Here is an 18,836-nt window from a genome sequence, read left to right as displayed (position 1 = left end):
GTTTACCGTTTGCAAGGTCTCTGCCCCCGCCGCGTCATTAGACGTGACATCATGCATTAACATGGGCTCTGATTGAGACTTTGAAATTTTTGTGGTGGACGGCCTATTGTCAAAATTTTCGTCAACACTTGCGTCAATGTTTGATGAATCGTCACTACCGGTTGCTGTCGTAAAGTCATTTTCTAACACTTGTCTCACGTCCGAGTCGGATTGCGTCTGAATAGTACGTCCTTGCTGTTCCATTTTTGCGTATTGTTTTCTAGTTATTACCATGCCACACGTGAAATATGTTTCAAGAAAATATTTGACACTGATTTTAAAATAAAATGCAGTTGAGCATGAATCGCTCGTAGCAACAATGGCTGTCTATTAATTTAAAAATATAAACTGAATTTGAGATTATTGGTAATGGCTGCTGTCCATGTTACTACGTATCGTACAGAAGTCGGCCATATTGTACACTCGTGTATTGGTATTGTTGCATACGTTATTGTTTAGGGAAAAGTACTGAGAATGAAATTTATCACTGAAACTGTTATGCGGAAAAGAAACACTACAGAATTTACTGAAAAGCTAATACACTGAATTATACGTCTGGTCAAGCCTGCCAATGCAAGGATGCTGCGTCTTACCTTATTTTGCTGGAAGCTTCTTTGCGTCTTCCGGCAAAATTTCAGAATTGCAATGTCTTCAAATTTTGTTATCTCTCATACATTGACGTCCAGGTCCAGAAAGTTGATTTTTTACATGAAACAAAGAGAACAATGTAACAAATGACAAAATAACAAGTCCGACACGCAGTCGCCAATATAAAATAAATAAAATAAAATCAAATAAAATATTAATTATTTTAATGTTAATTATTCTGTATGATGGTGATTGTAATTGTAATTGATATTTGCTTATCTGGATAATTATTCGGTATCAGACGCTTGACAATGGCTTTTTCGTAAAGGCAATGTTACTCGTAGTTGACCGTGAAATAAAATTGAAATAATCGGACTTCGTAGTTAAATCGTTTCCAAAGACTGCTGCGGTAGGTGCGGACTCATAATCTAAATCTCAATATTACAATAATTTGCCAGCCATGCCAAAACGTCGTACAGAGGTGATTGTCTACTAAACATAAAAAAGTTACACTGTTAGTTAAATCAGATATATTCAATGAATAAGCCTACAGTTCATAATCCTACTTACTTTTATAAATATAAATTCTTTACAGAATCGAGTGCCTAGTGTGGTTGCAACTCGCAGTAATTTTCTATAACATGAAATATGGCGGTGTGCCAGACAATAAAATAAAATACGTGCTTCTCGCACCACTTCAACCAGAGCTCCCCTTTTCTTAATCAAAACATATGAGTAACGTAATTGTGCTTTTGTTTTATCAGCGACACAGCGCTGCAGTTGTGTGCCATAGGCTTTATTTATTTGTCACTGATTATTTATTTAATTAATATTTCGCGTTTCCGAGGAAACTCACGCTCGGCATGCAAATGTGCCTTTATAGGAGGACAGCAAGTCAAGTTTTAGTTTTTGAAAACTCAATTTTTGGCCGCTTTTGCTGCCTTGTAGTTGACCTAGGACCTTAAGATTTGGAACGAACAGAGCTCTGGCAGCCACATCACACAAGAAGAAGGGAAAGTGGTAATGTGTAGAAAAAACCGCAGAAAAACTTACGTTTAAAACGTTTCTTTTCGAAATGACGTAACTGCAAATCATCACAATGGACGCATTTCTATCGGAAACTTTTACATTTATCTTCTGGCAGTTAAAGTCACGTGATGAGCCTTGCGGGTGCACCACTCTGTACGTAATTTAAGCATCTAAGTTGTTGCAGTCGACAAATAGGGAGGACAGCAAGTCAAGTTTTAGTTTTTGAAAACTCAATTTTTGGCCGCTTTTGCTGCCTTGTAGTTGACCTACGACCTTAAGATTCGGTACGAACCGAGCTCTGGCAGCCACATTACACAAGAAAAAGCCAGAAGTGGTAATGTGTAGAAAAACCCGCAGAAAATCTTACGTTCAATACATTTGTTTTCGAAATGACGTAACTGCAAATCGTCACAATGGACACATTTCTATCAGAAACATTTACATTTATCATCTGGCAGTTAAAGTCGTGTAATGAGCCTTGCGGGTGCACCACTCTGTACGTAATTTAAGCATCTAAGTTGTTGCAGTCGACAAGTAAGGAGCACAGCAAGTCAAGTTTTAGTTTTTGAAAACTCAATTTTTGGCCGCATTTGTTGCCTTGTAGTTGATCTAGGGCCTTAAGATTTGGAACGAACCGACCTCTGGCAGCCACATTACACTAGAAAAAGCCAGAAGTGGTAATGTGTAGAAAAAACCGCAGAAAATATTACGTTTAATACATTTGTTTTCGAAATGACGTAACTGCAAATCGTCACAATGGACGCACTTCTATCGGAAACGTTTACATTTATCTTCTGGCAGTTAAAGTCACGTGATGAGCCTTGCGGGTGCACCACTCTGTACGTAATTTAAGCATCTAAGTTGTTGCAGTCGACAAGTAAGGAGCACAGCAAGTCAAGTTGTAGTGTTTCAAAACTCAATTTTTGGCCGCTTTTGCTGCCTTGTAGTTGACGTAGGACCTTAAGATTTGGAACGAACCGAGCTCTGGCAGCCACATCACACAAGAAGAAGGGAAAGTGGGAATGTGTAGAAAAAACCGCAGTAAATCTTACGTTTGAAACGTTTGTTTTCGAAGTGACGTAACTGCAAATCGCCACAATGGACGCATTTCTCTCGGAAACGTTTACATTTATCTTCTGGCAGTTAAAGTCGCGTGATGAGCCTTGCGGGTGCACCACTCTGTACGTAATTTAAGCATCCAAGTTGTTGCAGTCGACAAATAGGGAGGACAGCAAGTCAAGTTTTAGTTTTTGAAAACTCAATTTTTGGCCCCTTTTGCTGCCTTGTAGTTGACCTAGGACCTTAAGATTTGGAACGAACAGAGCTCTGGCAGCCACATCACACAAGAAGAAGGGAAAGTGGTAATGTGTAGAAAAAACCGCAGAAAATCTTACGTTTAATACATTTGTTTTCGAAATCACGTAACTGCAAATCGTCACAATGGACGCATTTCTATCGGAAACGTTTACATTTATCTTCTGGCAGTTAAAGTCGCGTGATGAGCCTTGCGGGTGCACCACTCTGTACGTAATTTAAGCATCTAAGTTTTTGCAGTCGCTAAGTAAGAAGCACAGCAAGTCAAGTTTTAGTTTTTGAAAACTCAACTTTTGGCCGCTTTTGCTGCCTTGTAGTTGACCTAGTACCTTAAGATTTGGCACGAACCGAGCTCTGGCAGCCACATCACACAAGAAAAAGCCAGAAGTGGTAATGTGTAGAAAAAACCGCAGTAAATATTACGTTTAATACTTTTGTTTTCGAAATGACGTAACTGCAAATCGTCACAATGGACGCATTTCCATCGGAAACGTTTACATTTATCTTCTGGCAGTTAAAGTCGCGTGATGAGCCTTGCGGGTGCACCACTCTGTACGTAATTTAAGCATCTAAGTTTTTGCAGTCGCTAAGTAAGAAGCACAGCAAGTCAAGTTTTAGTTTTTGAAAACTCAATTTTTGGCCGCATTTGCTGCCTTGTAGTTGACCTAGGACCTTAAGATTTGGCACGAACCGAGCTCTGGCAGCCACATCACACAAGAAGAAGGGAAAGTGGTAATGTGTAGAAAAAACCGCAGAAAATCTTACGTTTAAAACGTTTGTTTTCGAAATGACGTAACTGCAAATCATCACAATGACGCATTTCTATCGGAAACGTTTACATTGATCTACTGGCAGTTAAAGTCGCGTGATGAGCCTTGCGGGCGCACCACCCTGTACGTAATTTAAGCATCTAAGTTGTTGCAGTCGACAAGTAAGGAGCACAGCAAGTCAAGTTTTAGTTATTGAAAACTCAATTTTTGGCCGCTTTTGCTGCCTTGTAGTTGACCTAGGACCTTAAGATTTGGCACTAACTGGAGATCTGGCTGCCACATTACACAAGAAAAAGCCATAACTGGTAGTGTGTAGAAAAAACCGCAGAAAATCTTCCGTTTAATACATTTGTTTTCGAAATGACGTAACTGCAAATCGTCACAATGGACGCATTTCTATCGGAAACGTTTACATTTATCTTCTGGCAGTTAAAGCCGCGTGATGAGCGTTACGGCTGCACCACTCTCTACGTAATTTAAGCATCTAAGTTGTTGCAGTCGAAAAGTAAGGAGGACAGCAACTCAAGTTTTAGTTTTTGAAAACTCAATTTTTGGCCGCATTTACTGCCTTGTAGTTGACCTAGTACCTTAAGATTTGGCACGAACCGAGCTTTGGCAGCCACATCACACAAGAAAAAGCCAGAAGTGGTAATGTGTAGAAAAAACCGCAGAAAATCTTACGTTTAATACATTTGTTTTCGAAATGACGTAACTGCAAATCGTCACAATGGACGCATTTCTCTCGGAAACGTTTACATTTATCTTCTGGCAGTTAAAGTCGCGTGATGAGCCTTGCGGGTGCACCACCCTGTACGTAATTTAAGCATCTAAGTTGTTGCAGTCGACAAGTAAGGAGCACAGCAAGTCAAGTTTTAGTTATTGAAAACTCAATTTTTGGCCGCTTTTGCTGCTTTGTAGTTGACCTAGTACCTTAAGATTTGGCACGAACCGAGCTCTGGCACCCACATCACACAAGAAAAAACCAGATGTGGTAATGTGTAGAAAAAACCGCAGAAAATCTTACGTTTAATACATTTGTTTTCGAAATGACGTAACTGCAAATCGTCACAATGGACGCATTTCTATCGGAAACGTTTACATTTATCTTCTGGCAGTTAAAGTCGCGTGATGTGCCTTGCGGTTGCACCACCCTGTACGTAATTTAAGCATCTAAGTTGTTGCAGTCGACAAGTAAGGAGCACAGCAAGTCAAGTTTTAGTTTTTGAAAACTCAATTTTTGGCCGCTTTTGCTGCCTTGTAGTTGACCTAGTACCTTAGGATTTGGCACGAACCGAGCTCTGGCAGCCGCATTACACAAGAAAAAGCCAGAAGTGGTAATGTGTAGAAAAAATCGCAGAAAATTTTACGTTTAATACATTAGTTTTCGAAATGACGTAACTGCAAATCGTCACATTGGACGCATTTCTATCGGAAACGTTTACATTTATCTTCTGGCAGTTAAAGTCGCGTGATGTGCCTTGCGGTTGCACCACCCTGTACGTAATTTAAGCATCTAAGTTGTTGCAGTCGACAAGTAAGGAGCACAGCATGTCAAGTTTTAGTTTTTGAAAACTCAATTTTTGGCCGCGTTTGCTGCCTTATAGTTGACCTAGGACCTTAAGATTTGGCACGAACCGAGCTCTGGCAGCCACATTACACAAGAAAAAGCCATAAGTGGTAATGTGTAGAAAAAACCGCAGTAAATCTTACGTTTAATACATTTGTTTACGAAATGACTTAAATGCAAATGGTCACAATGGACGCATTTCTATCGGAAACGTTTACATTTATCTTCTGGCAGTTAAAGCCGCGTGATGAGCGTTACGGCTGCACCACTCTGTACGTAATTTAAGCATCTAAATTGTTGCAGTCGACAAGTAAGGAGGACAGCAACTCAAGTTTTAGTTTTTGAAAACTCAATTTTTGGCCGCTTTTGCTGCCTTGTAGTTGACCTAGGACCTTAAGATTTGGCACGAACTGAGCTCTGGCAGCCACATTACACAAGAAAAAGCCATAAGTGGTAATGTGTAGAAAAAACCGCAGTAAATCTTACGTTTAATACATTTGTTTACGAAATGACTTAAATGCAAATGGTCACAATGGACGCATTTCTATCGGAAACGTTTACATTGATCTTCTGGCAGTTAAAGCCGCGTGATGAGCGTTACGGCTGCACCACTCTGTACGTAATTTAAGCATCTCAGTTGTTGCAGTCGACAAGTAAGGAGGACAGCAAGTCAAGTGTTAGTTTTTGAAAACTCAATTTTTGGCCGCTTTTGCTGCCTTGTAGTTGACCTAGGACCTTAAGATTTGGCACTAACTGGAGATCTGGCTGCCACATTACACAAGAAAAAGCCATAACTGGTAGTGTGTAGAAAAAACCGCAGAAAATCTTCCGTTTAATACATTTGTTTTCGAAATGACGTAACTGCAAATCGTCACAATGGACGCATTTCTATCGGAAACGTTTACATTTATCTTCTGGCAGTTAAAGTCGCGTGATGAGCCTTGCGGGCGCACCACCCTGTACGTAATTTAAGCATCTAAGTTGTTGCAGTCGACAAGTAAGGAGCACAGCAAGTCAAGTTTTAGTTTTTGAAAACTCAATTTTTGGCCGCTTTTGCTGCCTTGTAGTTGACCTAGTACCTTAAGATTTGGCACGAACCGATCTCTGGCAGCCACATTACACTAGAAAAAGCCAGAAGTGGTAATGTGTAGAAAAACCCGCAGAAAATGTTACGTTTAATACATTTGTTTTCGAAATGACGTAACTGCAAATCGTCACAATGGACGCATTTCAATCGGAAACGTTTACATTTATCTTCTGGCAGTTAAAGCCGCGTGATGAGCGTTACGACTGCACCACTCTGTACGTAATTTAAGCATCTAAGTTGTTGCAGTCGACAAGTAAGGAGAACAGCAACTCAAGTTTTAGTTTTTGAAAACTCAATTTTTGGCCGCTTTTGCTGCCTTGTAGTTGACCTAGGACCTTAAGATTTGGCACGAACTGAGCTCTGGCAGCCACATTACACAAGAAAAAGCCATAAGTGGTAATGTGTAGAAAAAACCGCAGTAAATCTTACGTTTAATACATTTGTTTACGAAATGACTTAAATGCAAATGGTCACAATGGACGCATTTCTATCGGAAACGTTTACATTGATCTTCTGGCAGTTAAAGCCGCGTGATGAGCGTTACGGCTGCACCACTCTGTACGTAATTTAAGCATCTCAGTTGTTGCAGTCGACAAGTAAGGAGGACAGCAAGTCAAGTTTTAGTTTTTGAAAACTCAATTTTTGGCCGCTTTTGCTGCCTTGTAGTTGACCTAGGACCTTAAGATTTGGCACGAACCAGAGATCTGGCTGCCACATTACACAAGAAAAAGCCAGAAGTGGTAATGTGTAGAAAAAACCGCAGAAAATCTTCCGTTTAATACATTTGTTTTCGAAATGACGTAACTGCAAATCGTCACAATGGACGCATTTCTATCCGAAACGTTTACATATATCTTCTGGCAGGTTAAGTCGCGTGATGAGCCTTGCGGGTGCACCACTCTGTACGTAATTTAAGCATCTAAGTTGTTGCAGTCGACAAGTAAGGAGCACAGCATGTCAAGTTTTAGTTTTTGAAAACTCAAATTTTGGCCGCTTTTGCTGCCTTGTAGTTGACCTAGGACCTTAAGATTTGGCACTAACTGGAGATCTGGCTGCCACATTACACAAGAAAAAGCCATAAGTGGTAGTGTGTAGAAAAAACCGCAGAAAATCTTACGTTTAATACATTTGTTTTCGAAATGACGTAACTGCAAATCGTCACAATGGACGCATTTCTATCCGAAACGTTTACATATATCTTCTGGCAGGTTAAGTCGCGTGATGAGCCTTGCGGGTGCACCACTCTGTACGTAATTTAAGCATCTAAGTTGTTGCAGTCGACAAGTAAGGAGCACAGCATGTCAAGTTTTAGTTTTTGAAAACTCAATTTTTGGCCGCTTTTGCTGCCTTGTAGTTGACCTACGAACTTAAGATTTGGCACGAACCGAGCTCTGGCAGCCACATTAAACAAGAAAATGCCAGAAGTGGTAATGTGTACAAAAGCCGCAGAAAATCGTACGTTTAATACATTTGTTTTCGAAATGACGTAACTGCAAATCGTCATAATGGACGCATTTCTATCGGAAACGTTTACATATATCTTCTGGCAGTTAAAGACGCGTGTTGAGCCTTGTTGGTGCACCACTCTGTACGTAATTTAAGCATCTAAGTTGTTTCAGTCGACAAGTAAGGAGCACAGCAAGTCAAGTTTTAGTTTTTGAAAACTCAATTTTTGGCCGCTTTTGCTGCCTTGTAGTTGACCTAGTACCTTAAGATTTGGCACGAACCGATCTCTGGCAGCCACATTACACTAGAAAAAGCCAGAAGTGGTAATGTGTAGAAAAACCCGCAGAAAATGTTACGTTTAATACATTTGTTTTCGAAATGACGTAACTGCAAATCGTCACAATGGACGCATTTCTATCGGAAACGTTTACATTTATCTTCTGGCAGTTAAAGCCGCGTGATGAGCGTTACGGCTGCACCACTCTGTACGTAATTTAAGCATCTCAGTTGTTGCAGTTGACAAGTAAGGAGGACAGCAAGTCAAGTTTTAGTTTTTGAAAACTCAATTTTTGGCCGCTTTTGCTGCCTTGTAGTTGACCTAGGACCTTAAGATTTGGCACGAACTGAGCTCTGGCAGCCACATTACACAAGAAAAAGCCATAAGTGGTAATGTGTAGAAAAAACCGCAGTAAATCTTACGTTTAATACATTTGTTTACGAAATGACTTAAATGCAAATGGTCACAATGGACGCATTTCTATCGGAAACGTTTACATTTATCTTCTGGCAGTTAAAGCCGCGTGATGAGCGTTACGGCTGCACCACTCTGTACGTAATTTAAGCATCTAAATTGTTGCAGTCGACAAGTAAGGAGGACAGCAACTCAAGTTTTAGTTTTTGAAAACTCAATTTTTGGCCGCTTTTGCTGCCTTGTAGTTGACCTAGGACCTTAAGATTTGGCACGAACTGAGCTCTGGCAGCCACATTACACAAGAAAAAGCCATAAGTGGTAATGTGTAGAAAAAACCGCAGTAAATCTTACGTTTAATACATTTGTTTACGAAATGACTTAAATGCAAATGGTCACAATGGACGCATTTCTATCGGAAACGTTTACATTGATCTTCTGGCAGTTAAAGCCGCGTGATGAGCGTTACGGCTGCACCACTCTGTACGTAATTTAAGCATCTCAGTTGTTGCAGTCGACAAGTAAGGAGGACAGCAAGTCAAGTGTTAGTTTTTGAAAACTCAATTTTTGGCCGCTTTTGCTGCCTTGTAGTTGACCTAGGACCTTAAGATTTGGCACTAACTGGAGATCTGGCTGCCACATTACACAAGAAAAAGCCATAACTGGTAGTGTGTAGAAAAAACCGCAGAAAATCTTCCGTTTAATACATTTGTTTTCGAAATGACGTAACTGCAAATCGTCACAATGGACGCATTTCTATCGGAAACGTTTACATTTATCTTCTGGCAGTTAAAGTCGCGTGATGAGCCTTGCGGGCGCACCACCCTGTACGTAATTTAAGCATCTAAGTTGTTGCAGTCGACAAGTAAGGAGCACAGCATGTCAAGTTTTAGTTTTTGAAAACTCAATTTTTGGCCGCTTTTGCTGCCTTGTAGTTGACCTAGTACCTTAAGATTTGGCACGAACCGATCTCTGGCAGCCACATTACACTAGAAAAAGCCAGAAGTGGTAATGTGTAGAAAAACCCGCAGAAAATGTTACGTTTAATACATTTGTTTTCGAAATGACGTAACTGCAAATCGTCACAATGGACGCATTTCAATCGGAAACGTTTACATTTATCTTCTGGCAGTTAAAGCCGCGTGATGAGCGTTACGACTGCACCACTCTGTACGTAATTTAAGCATCTAAGTTGTTGCAGTCGACAAGTAAGGAGAACAGCAACTCAAGTTTTAGTTTTTGAAAACTCAATTTTTGGCCGCTTTTGCTGCCTTGTAGTTGACCTAGGACCTTAAGATTTGGCACGAACTGAGCTCTGGCAGCCACATTACACAAGAAAAAGCCATAAGTGGTAATGTGTAGAAAAAACCGCAGTAAATCTTACGTTTAATACATTTGTTTACGAAATGACTTAAATGCAAATGGTCACAATGGACGCATTTCTATCGGAAACGTTTACATTGATCTTCTGGCAGTTAAAGCCGCGTGATGAGCGTTACGGCTGCACCACTCTGTACGTAATTTAAGCATCTCAGTTGTTGCAGTCGACAAGTAAGGAGGACAGCAAGTCAAGTTTTAGTTTTTGAAAACTCAATTTTTGGCCGCTTTTGCTGCCTTGTAGTTGACCTAGGACCTTAAGATTTGGCACGAACCAGAGATCTGGCTGCCACATTACACAAGAAAAAGCCAGAAGTGGTAATGTGTAGAAAAAACCGCAGAAAATCTTCCGTTTAATACATTTGTTTTCGAAATGACGTAACTGCAAATCGTCACAATGGACGCATTTCTATCCGAAACGTTTACATATATCTTCTGGCAGGTTAAGTCGCGTGATGAGCCTTGCGGGTGCACCACTCTGTACGTAATTTAAGCATCTAAGTTGTTGCAGTCGACAAGTAAGGAGCACAGCATGTCAAGTTTTAGTTTTTGAAAACTCAAATTTTGGCCGCTTTTGCTGCCTTGTAGTTGACCTAGGACCTTAAGATTTGGCACTAACTGGAGATCTGGCTGCCACATTACACAAGAAAAAGCCATAAGTGGTAGTGTGTAGAAAAAACCGCAGAAAATCTTACGTTTAATACATTTGTTTTCGAAATGACGTAACTGCAAATCGTCACAATGGACGCATTTCTATCCGAAACGTTTACATATATCTTCTGGCAGGTTAAGTCGCGTGATGAGCCTTGCGGGTGCACCACTCTGTACGTAATTTAAGCATCTAAGTTGTTGCAGTCGACAAGTAAGGAGCACAGCATGTCAAGTTTTAGTTTTTGAAAACTCAATTTTTGGCCGCTTTTGCTGCCTTGTAGTTGACCTACGAACTTAAGATTTGGCACGAACCGAGCTCTGGCAGCCACATTAAACAAGAAAATGCCAGAAGTGGTAATGTGTACAAAAGCCGCAGAAAATCGTACGTTTAATACATTTGTTTTCGAAATGACGTAACTGCAAATCGTCATAATGGACGCATTTCTATCGGAAACGTTTACATATATCTTCTGGCAGTTAAAGACGCGTGTTGAGCCTTGTTGGTGCACCACTCTGTACGTAATTTAAGCATCTAAGTTGTTTCAGTCGACAAGTAAGGAGCACAGCAACTCAAGTTTTAGTTTTTGAAAACTCAATTTTTGGCCGCTTTTGCTGCCTTGTAGTTGACCTAGGACCTTAAGATTTGGCACGAACCGAGCTCTGGCAGCCACATTACACAAGAAAAAGCCAGAAGTGGTAATGTGTAGAAAAAATCGCAGAAAATCTTACGTTTAATACATTTGTTTTCGAAATGACGTAACTGCAAATCGTCACAATGGACGCATTTCTATCGGAAACGTTTACATTTATCTTCTGGCAGTTAAAGTCGCGTGTTGAGCCTTGCGGGTGCACCACTCTGTACGTAATTTAAGCATCTAAGTTGTTGCAGTCGACAAGTAAGGAGCACAGCATGTCAAGTTTTAGTTTTTGAAAACTCAATTTTAGGCCGCTTTTGCTTCCTTGTAGTTGACCTAGGACCTTAAGATTTGGCACGAACCGAGCTCTGGCAGCCACATTAAACAAGAAAAAGCAAGAAGTGGTAATGTGTAGAAGAACCGCAGAAGATCGTACTTTTAATACATTTGTTTTCGAAATGACGTAACTGCAAATCGTCACAATGGACGCATTTCTATCGGAAACTTTACATTTATCTTCTGGCAGTTAAAGTCGCGTGTTGAGCCTTGCGGGTGCACCACTCTGTACGTAATTTAAGCATCTAAGTTGTTGCAGTCGACAAGTAAGGAGCACAGCAAGTCAAGTTTTAGTTTTTGAAAACTCAATTTTTGGCCGCTTTTGCTACCTTGTAGATGACCTAGGACCATAAGATTTGGCACTAACCGAGCTCTGGCAGTCACATTACACAAGAAAAAACCAGAAGTGGTAATGTGTAGAAAAAACCGCAGAAAATCTTACGTTTAATACATTTGTTTTCGAAATGACGTATCTGCAAATCGTCACAATGGACGCATTTCTCTCGGAAACGTTTACATTTATCTTCTGGCAGTTAAAGTCGCGTGATGAGCCTTGCGGGCGCACAACCCTGTACGTAATTTAAGCATCTAAGTTGTTGCAGTCGACAAGTAAGGAGCAGAGTAAGTCAAGTTTTAGTTTTTGAAAACTCAATTTCTGGCCGCTTTTGCTGCCTTGTAGTTGACCTAGGACCTTAAGATTTGGCACGAACCGCGCTCTGGCAGCCATATTACACAAGAAAAAGCCAGAAGTGGTAATGTGTAGAAAAAACTGCAGAAAATCTTACGTTTAATACATTTGTTTGCGAAATGACGTAACTGCAAATCGTCACAATGGACACAAATCTATTGGAAACGTTTACATTTATCTTCTGGCAGTTAATGTCGCACGATGAGCCTTGCGGGTGCACCACTCTGTACGTAATTTAAGCATCTAGGTTGTTGCAGTCGACAAGTAAGGAGCACAGCAAGTCAAGTTTTAGTTTTTGAAAACTCAATTTTTGGCCGCTTTTGCTGCCTTGTAGTTGACCTAGTACCTTAAGATTTGGCACGAACCGAGCTCTGGCAGCCACATCACACAAGAAAAAGCCAGAAGTGGTAATGTGTAGAAAAAACCGCAGAAAATCTTACGTTTAATACATTTGTTTTTCACGTAACTGCAAATCGTCACAATGGACGCATTTCTATCGGAAACGTTTACATTTATCTTCTGGCAGTTAAAGCCGCGTGATGAGCGTTACGGCTGCACCACTCTGTACGTAATTTAAGCATCTAAGTTGTTGCAGTCGACAAGTAAGGAGGACAGCAACTCAAGTTTTAGTTTTTGAAAACTCAATTTTTGGCCGCATTTACTGCCTTGTAGTTGACCTAGTACCTTAAGATTTGGCACGAACCGAGCTCTGGCAGCCACATCACACAAGAAAAAGCCAGAAGTGGTAATGTGTAGAAAAAACCGCAGAAAATCTTACGTTTAATACATTTGTTTTCGAAATGACGTAACTGCAAATCGTCACAATGGACGCATTTCTCTCGGAAACGTTTACATTTATCTTCTGGCAGTTAAAGTCGCGTGATGAGCCTTGCGGCTGCACCACCCTGTACGTAATTTAAGCATCTAAGTTGTTGCAGTCGACAAGTAAGGAGCACAGCAAGTCAAGTTTTAGTTTTTGAAAACTCAATTTTTGGCCGCTTTTGCTACCTTGTAGATGACCTAGGACCATAAGATTTGGCACTAACCGAGCTCTGGCAGTCACATTACACAAGAAAAAACCAGAAGTGGTAATGTGTAGAAAAAACCGCAGAAAATCTTACGTTTAATACATTTGTTTTCGAAATGACGTATCTGCAAATCGTCACAATGGACGCATTTCTCTCGGAATCGTTTACATTTATCTTCTGGCAGTTAAAGTCGCGTGATGAGCCTTGCGGGCGCACAACCCTGTACGTAATTTAAGCATCTAAGTTGTTGCAGTCGACAAGTAAGGAGCAGAGTAAGTCAAGTTTTAGTTTTTGAAAACTCAATTTCTGGCCGCTTTTGCTGCCTTGTAGTTGACCTAGGACCTTAAGATTTGGCACGAACCGCGCTCTGGCAGCCATATTACACAAGAAAAAGCCAGAAGTGGTAATGTGTAGAAAAAACTGCAGAAAATCTTACGTTTAATACATTTGTTTGCGAAATGACGTAACTGCAAATCGTCACAATGGACGCAAATCTATTGGAAACGTTTACATTTATCTTCTGGCAGTTAATGTCGCACGATGAGCCTTGCGGGTGCACCACTCTGTACGTAATTTAAGCATCTAGGTTGTTGCAGTCGACAAGTAAGGAGCACAGCAAGTCAAGTTTTAGTTTTTGAAAACTCAACTTTTGGCCGCTTTTGCTGCCTTGTAGTTGACCTAGTACCTTAAGATTTGGCACGAACCGAGCTCTGGCAGCCACATCACACAAGAAAAAGCCAGAAGTGGTAATGTGTAGAAAAAACCGCAGTAAATATTACGTTTAATACATTTGTTTTCGAAATGACGTAACTGCAAATCGTCACAATGGACGCATTTCCATCGGAAACGTTTACATTTATCTTCTGGCAGTTAAAGTCGCGTGATGAGCCTTGCGGGTGCACCACTCTGTACGTAATTTAAGCATCTAAGTTGTTGCAGTCGTCAAGTAAGAAGCACAGCAAGTCAAGTTTTAGTTTTTGAAAACTCAATTTTTGGCCGCATTTGCTGCCTTGTAGTTGACCTAGGACCTTAAGATTTGGCACGAACCGAGCTCTGGCAGCCACATCACACAAGAAGAAGGGAAAGTGGTAATGTGTAGAAAAAACCGCAGAAAATCTTACGTTTAAAACGTTTGTTTTCGAAATGACGTAACTGCAAATCATCACAAGGACGCATTTCTATCGGAAACGTTTACATTGATCTTCTGGCAGTTAAAGTCGCGTGATGAGCCTTGCGGGTGCACCACTCTGTACGTAATTTAAGCATCTAAGTTGGTGCAGTCGACAAGTAAGGAGCACAGCAAGTCAAGTGTTAGTTTTTGAAAACTCAATTTTTGGCCGCTTTTGCTGCCTTGTAGTTGACCTAGGACCTTAAGATTTGGCACGAACCGATCTGTGGCAGCCACATTACACTAGAAAAAGCCAGAAGTGGTAATGTGTAGAAAAACCCGCAGAAAATCTTACGTTTAATACATTTGTTTTCGAAATGACGTAACTGCAAATCGTCACAATGGACGCATTTCTATCGGAAACGTTTACATTTATCTTCTGGCAGTTAAAGCCGCGTGATGAGCGTTACGGCTGCACCACTCTGTACGTAATTTAAGCATCTAAGTTGTTGCAGTCGACAAGTAAGGAGGACAGCAACTCAAGTTTTAGTTTTTGAAAACTCAATTTTTGGCCGCATTTACTGCCTTGTAGTTGACCTAGTACCTTAAGATTTGGCACGAACCGAGCTCTGGCAGCCACATCACACAAGAAAAAGCCAGAAGTGGTAATGTGTAGAAAAAACCGCAGAAAATCTTACGTTTAATACATTTGTTTTCGAAATGACGTAACTGCAAATCGTCACAATGGACGCATTTCTCTCGGAAACGTTTACATTTATCTTCTGGTAGTTAAAGTCGCGTGATGAGCCTTGCGGGTGCACCACCCTGTACGTAATTTAAGCATCTAAGTTGTTGCAGTCGACAAGTAAGGAGCACAGCAAGTCAAGTTTTAGTTTTTGAAAACTCAATTTTTGGCCGCTTTTGCTGCTTTGTAGTTGACCTAGTACCTTAAGATTTGGCACGAACCGAGCTCTGGCACCCACATCACACAAGAAAAAGCCAGATGTGGTAATGTGTAGAAAAAACCGCAGAAAATCTTACGTTTAATACATTTGTTTTCGAAATGACGTAACTGCAAATCGTCACAATGGACGCATTTCTATCGGAAACGTTTACATTTATCTTCTGGCAGTTAAAGTCGCGTGATGAGCCTTGCGGCTGCACCACTCAGTACGTAATTTAAGCATCTAAGTTGTTGCAGTCGTCAAGTAAGGAGCACAGCAAGTCAAGTTTTAGTTTTTGAAAACTCAATTTTTGGCCGCGTTTGCTGCCTTGTAGTTGACCTAGGACCTTAGGATTTGGCACGAACCGAGCTCTGGCAGCCGCATTACACAAGAAAAAGCCATAAGTGGTAATGTGTAGAAAAAACCGCAGTAAATCTTACGTTTAATACATTTGATTTCGAAATGACGTAACTGCAAATCGTCACAATGGACGCATTTCTATCGGAAACGTTTCCATTTATCTTCTGGCAGTTAATGTCGCGTGTTGAGCCTTGCGGGTGCCCCACCCCGTACGTAATTTAAGCATCTAAGTTGTTGCAGTCGACAAGTAAGGAGCACAGCAAGTCAAGTTTTAGTTTTTGAAAACTCAATTTTTGGCCGCTTTTGCTGCCTTGTAGTTGACCTAGGACCTTACGATTTGGCACGAACCGAGCTCTGGCAGCCACATTACACAAGAAGAAGCCAGAAGTGGTAATGCGTAGAAAAAACCGCAAAAAATCTTACGTTTAGTACATTTGTTTTCGAAATGACGTAACTGCAAATCGTCACAGTGGACGCATTTCTATCGGAAACGTTTACCTTTATCTTCTGGCAGTTAATGTCACGTGATGAGCCTTGCGGGTGCACCACAATGTACGTAATTTAAGCATCTAAGTTGTTGCAGTCGATAAGTAAGGAGCACAGCAAGTCAAGTTTTAGTTTTTGATAACTCAATTTTTGGACGCTTTGCTACCTTGTAGTTGACCTAGGACCTTAAGATTTGGCACGAACCGAGCTCTGGCAGCCACATTAAACAAGAAAAAGCCAGAAGTGGTAATGTGTAGAAAAACCGACGAAAATCGTACGTCTAAATCACTTGTTTTCGAAATGACGTAACTGCAAATCGTCACAATGGACGCATTTCTATCGGAAACGTCTACATTTATCTTCTGGCAGTTAAAAACGCGTGTTGAGCCTTGCGGGTGCACCACTCTGTACGTAATTTAAGCATCTAAGTTGTTGCAGTCGACAAGTAAGGAGCACAGTAAGTCAAGTTTTAGTTTTGGAAAACTCAATTTTTGGCCGCTTTTGCTGCCTTGTAGTTGACCTAGGACCTTAAGATTTGGCACGAACCGAGCTCTGGCAGCCACATTACACAAGAAGAAGCCAGAAGTGCTAATGTGTAGGAAAAACCGCAGTAAATCTTACGTTTAATACATTAGTTTTCCAAATGACGTAACTGCAAATCGTCACAATGGACGCATTTCTCTCGGAAACGTTTACATTTATCTTCTGGCAGTTAAAGTCGCGTGATGAGCCTTGCGGGCGCACAACCCTGTACGTAATTTAAGCATCTAAGTTGTTGCAGTCGACAAGTAAGGAGCAGAGTAAGTCAAGTTTTAGTTTTTGAAAACTCAATTTCTGGCCGCTTTTGCTGCCTTGTAGTTGACCTAGGACCTTAAGATTTGGCACGAACCGCGCTCTGGCAGCCATATTACACAAGAAAAAGCCAGAAGTGGTAATGTGTAGAAAAAACTGCAGAAAATCTTACGTTTAATACATTTGTTTGCGAAATGACGTAACTGCAAATCGTCACAATGGACGCAAATCTATTGGAAACGTTTACATTTATCTTCTGGCAGTTAATGTCGCACGATGAGCCTTGCGGGTGCACCACTCTGTACGTAATTTAAGCATCTAGGTTGTTGCAGTCGACAAGTAAGGAGCACAGCAAGTCAAGTTTCAGTTTTTGAAAACTCAATTTTTGGCCGCTTTTGCTGCCTTGTAGTTGACCTAGTACCTTAAGATTTGGCACGAACCGAGCTCTGGCAGCCACATCACACAAGAAAAAGCCAGAAGTGGTAATGTGTAGAAAAAACCGCAGAAAATCTTACGTTTAATACATTTGTTTTCGAAATGACGTAACTGCAAATCGTCACAATGGACGCATTTCCATCGGAAACGTTTACATTTATCTTCTGGCAGTTAAAGTCGCGTGATGAGCCTTGCGGGTGCACCACTCTGTACGTAATTTAAGCATCTAAGATGTTGCAGTCGACAAGTAAGGAGCACAGCAAGTCAAGTTTTAGTTTTTGAAAACTCAATTTTTGGCCGCATTTGCTGCCTTGTAGTTGACCTAGGACCTTAAGATTTGGCACGAACCGAGCTCTGGCAGCCACATCACACAAGAAGAAGGGAAAGTGGTAATGTGTAGAAAAAACCGCAGAAAATCTTACGTTTATTACATTTGTTTTCGAAATGACGTAACTGCAAATCGTCACAATGGACGCATTTCTATCGGAAACGTTTACATTTATCTTCTGGCAGTTAAAGTCGCGTGATGAGCCTTGCGGGTGCACCACTCTGTACGTAATTTAAGCATCTAAGTTGTTGCAGTCGTCAAGTAAGAAGCACAGCAAGTCAAGTTTTAGTTTTTGAAAACTCAATTTTTGGCCGCATTTGCTGCCTTGTAGTTGACCTAGGACCTTAAGATTTGGCACGAACCGAGCTCTGGCAGCCACATCACACAAGAAGAAGGGAAAGTGGTAATGTGTAGAAAAAACCGCAGAAAATCTTACGTTTAATACATTTGTTTTCGAAATGACGTAACTGCAAATCGTCACAATGGACGCATTTCTATCGGAAACGTTTACATTTATCTTCTGGCAGTTAAAGCCGCGTGATGAGCGTTACGGCTGCACCACTCTGTACGTAATTTAAGCATCTAAGTTGTTGCAGTTGACAAGTAAGGAGGACAGCAACTCAAGTTTTAGTTTTTGAAAACTCAATTTTTGGCCGCATTTGCTGCCTTGTAGTTGACCTAGGACCTTAAGATTTGGCACGAACCGAGCTCTGGCAGCCACATCACACAAGAAGAAGGGAAAGTGGTAATGTGTAGAAAAAACCGCAGAAAATCTTACGTTTAATACATTTGTTTTCGAAATGACGTAACTGCAAATCGTCACAATGGACGCATTTCTATCGGAAACGTTTACATTTATCTTCTGGCAGTTAAAGCCGCGTGATGAGCGTTACGGCTGCACCACTCTGTACGTAATTTAAGCATCTAAGTTGTTGCAGTCGACAAGTAAGGAGGACAGCAACTCAAGTTTTAGTTTTTGAAAACTCAATTTTTGGCCGCATTTACTGCCTTGTAGTTGACCTAGTACCTTAAGATTTGGCACGAACCGAGCTCTGGCAGCCACATCACACAAGAAAAAGCCAGAAGTGGTAATGTGTAGAAAAAACCGCAGAAAATCTTACGTTTAATACATTTGTTTTC

Source organism: Schistocerca cancellata, unplaced genomic scaffold (genome assembly GCF_023864275.1).
Source record: "Schistocerca cancellata isolate TAMUIC-IGC-003103 unplaced genomic scaffold, iqSchCanc2.1 HiC_scaffold_808, whole genome shotgun sequence".
In the NCBI taxonomy this organism is placed as follows: Eukaryota; Metazoa; Arthropoda; class Insecta; order Orthoptera; family Acrididae; genus Schistocerca; species Schistocerca cancellata.
The sequence above is the reverse complement of the archived record's forward strand: the minus strand, read 5'-3'. Positions refer to the sequence as shown.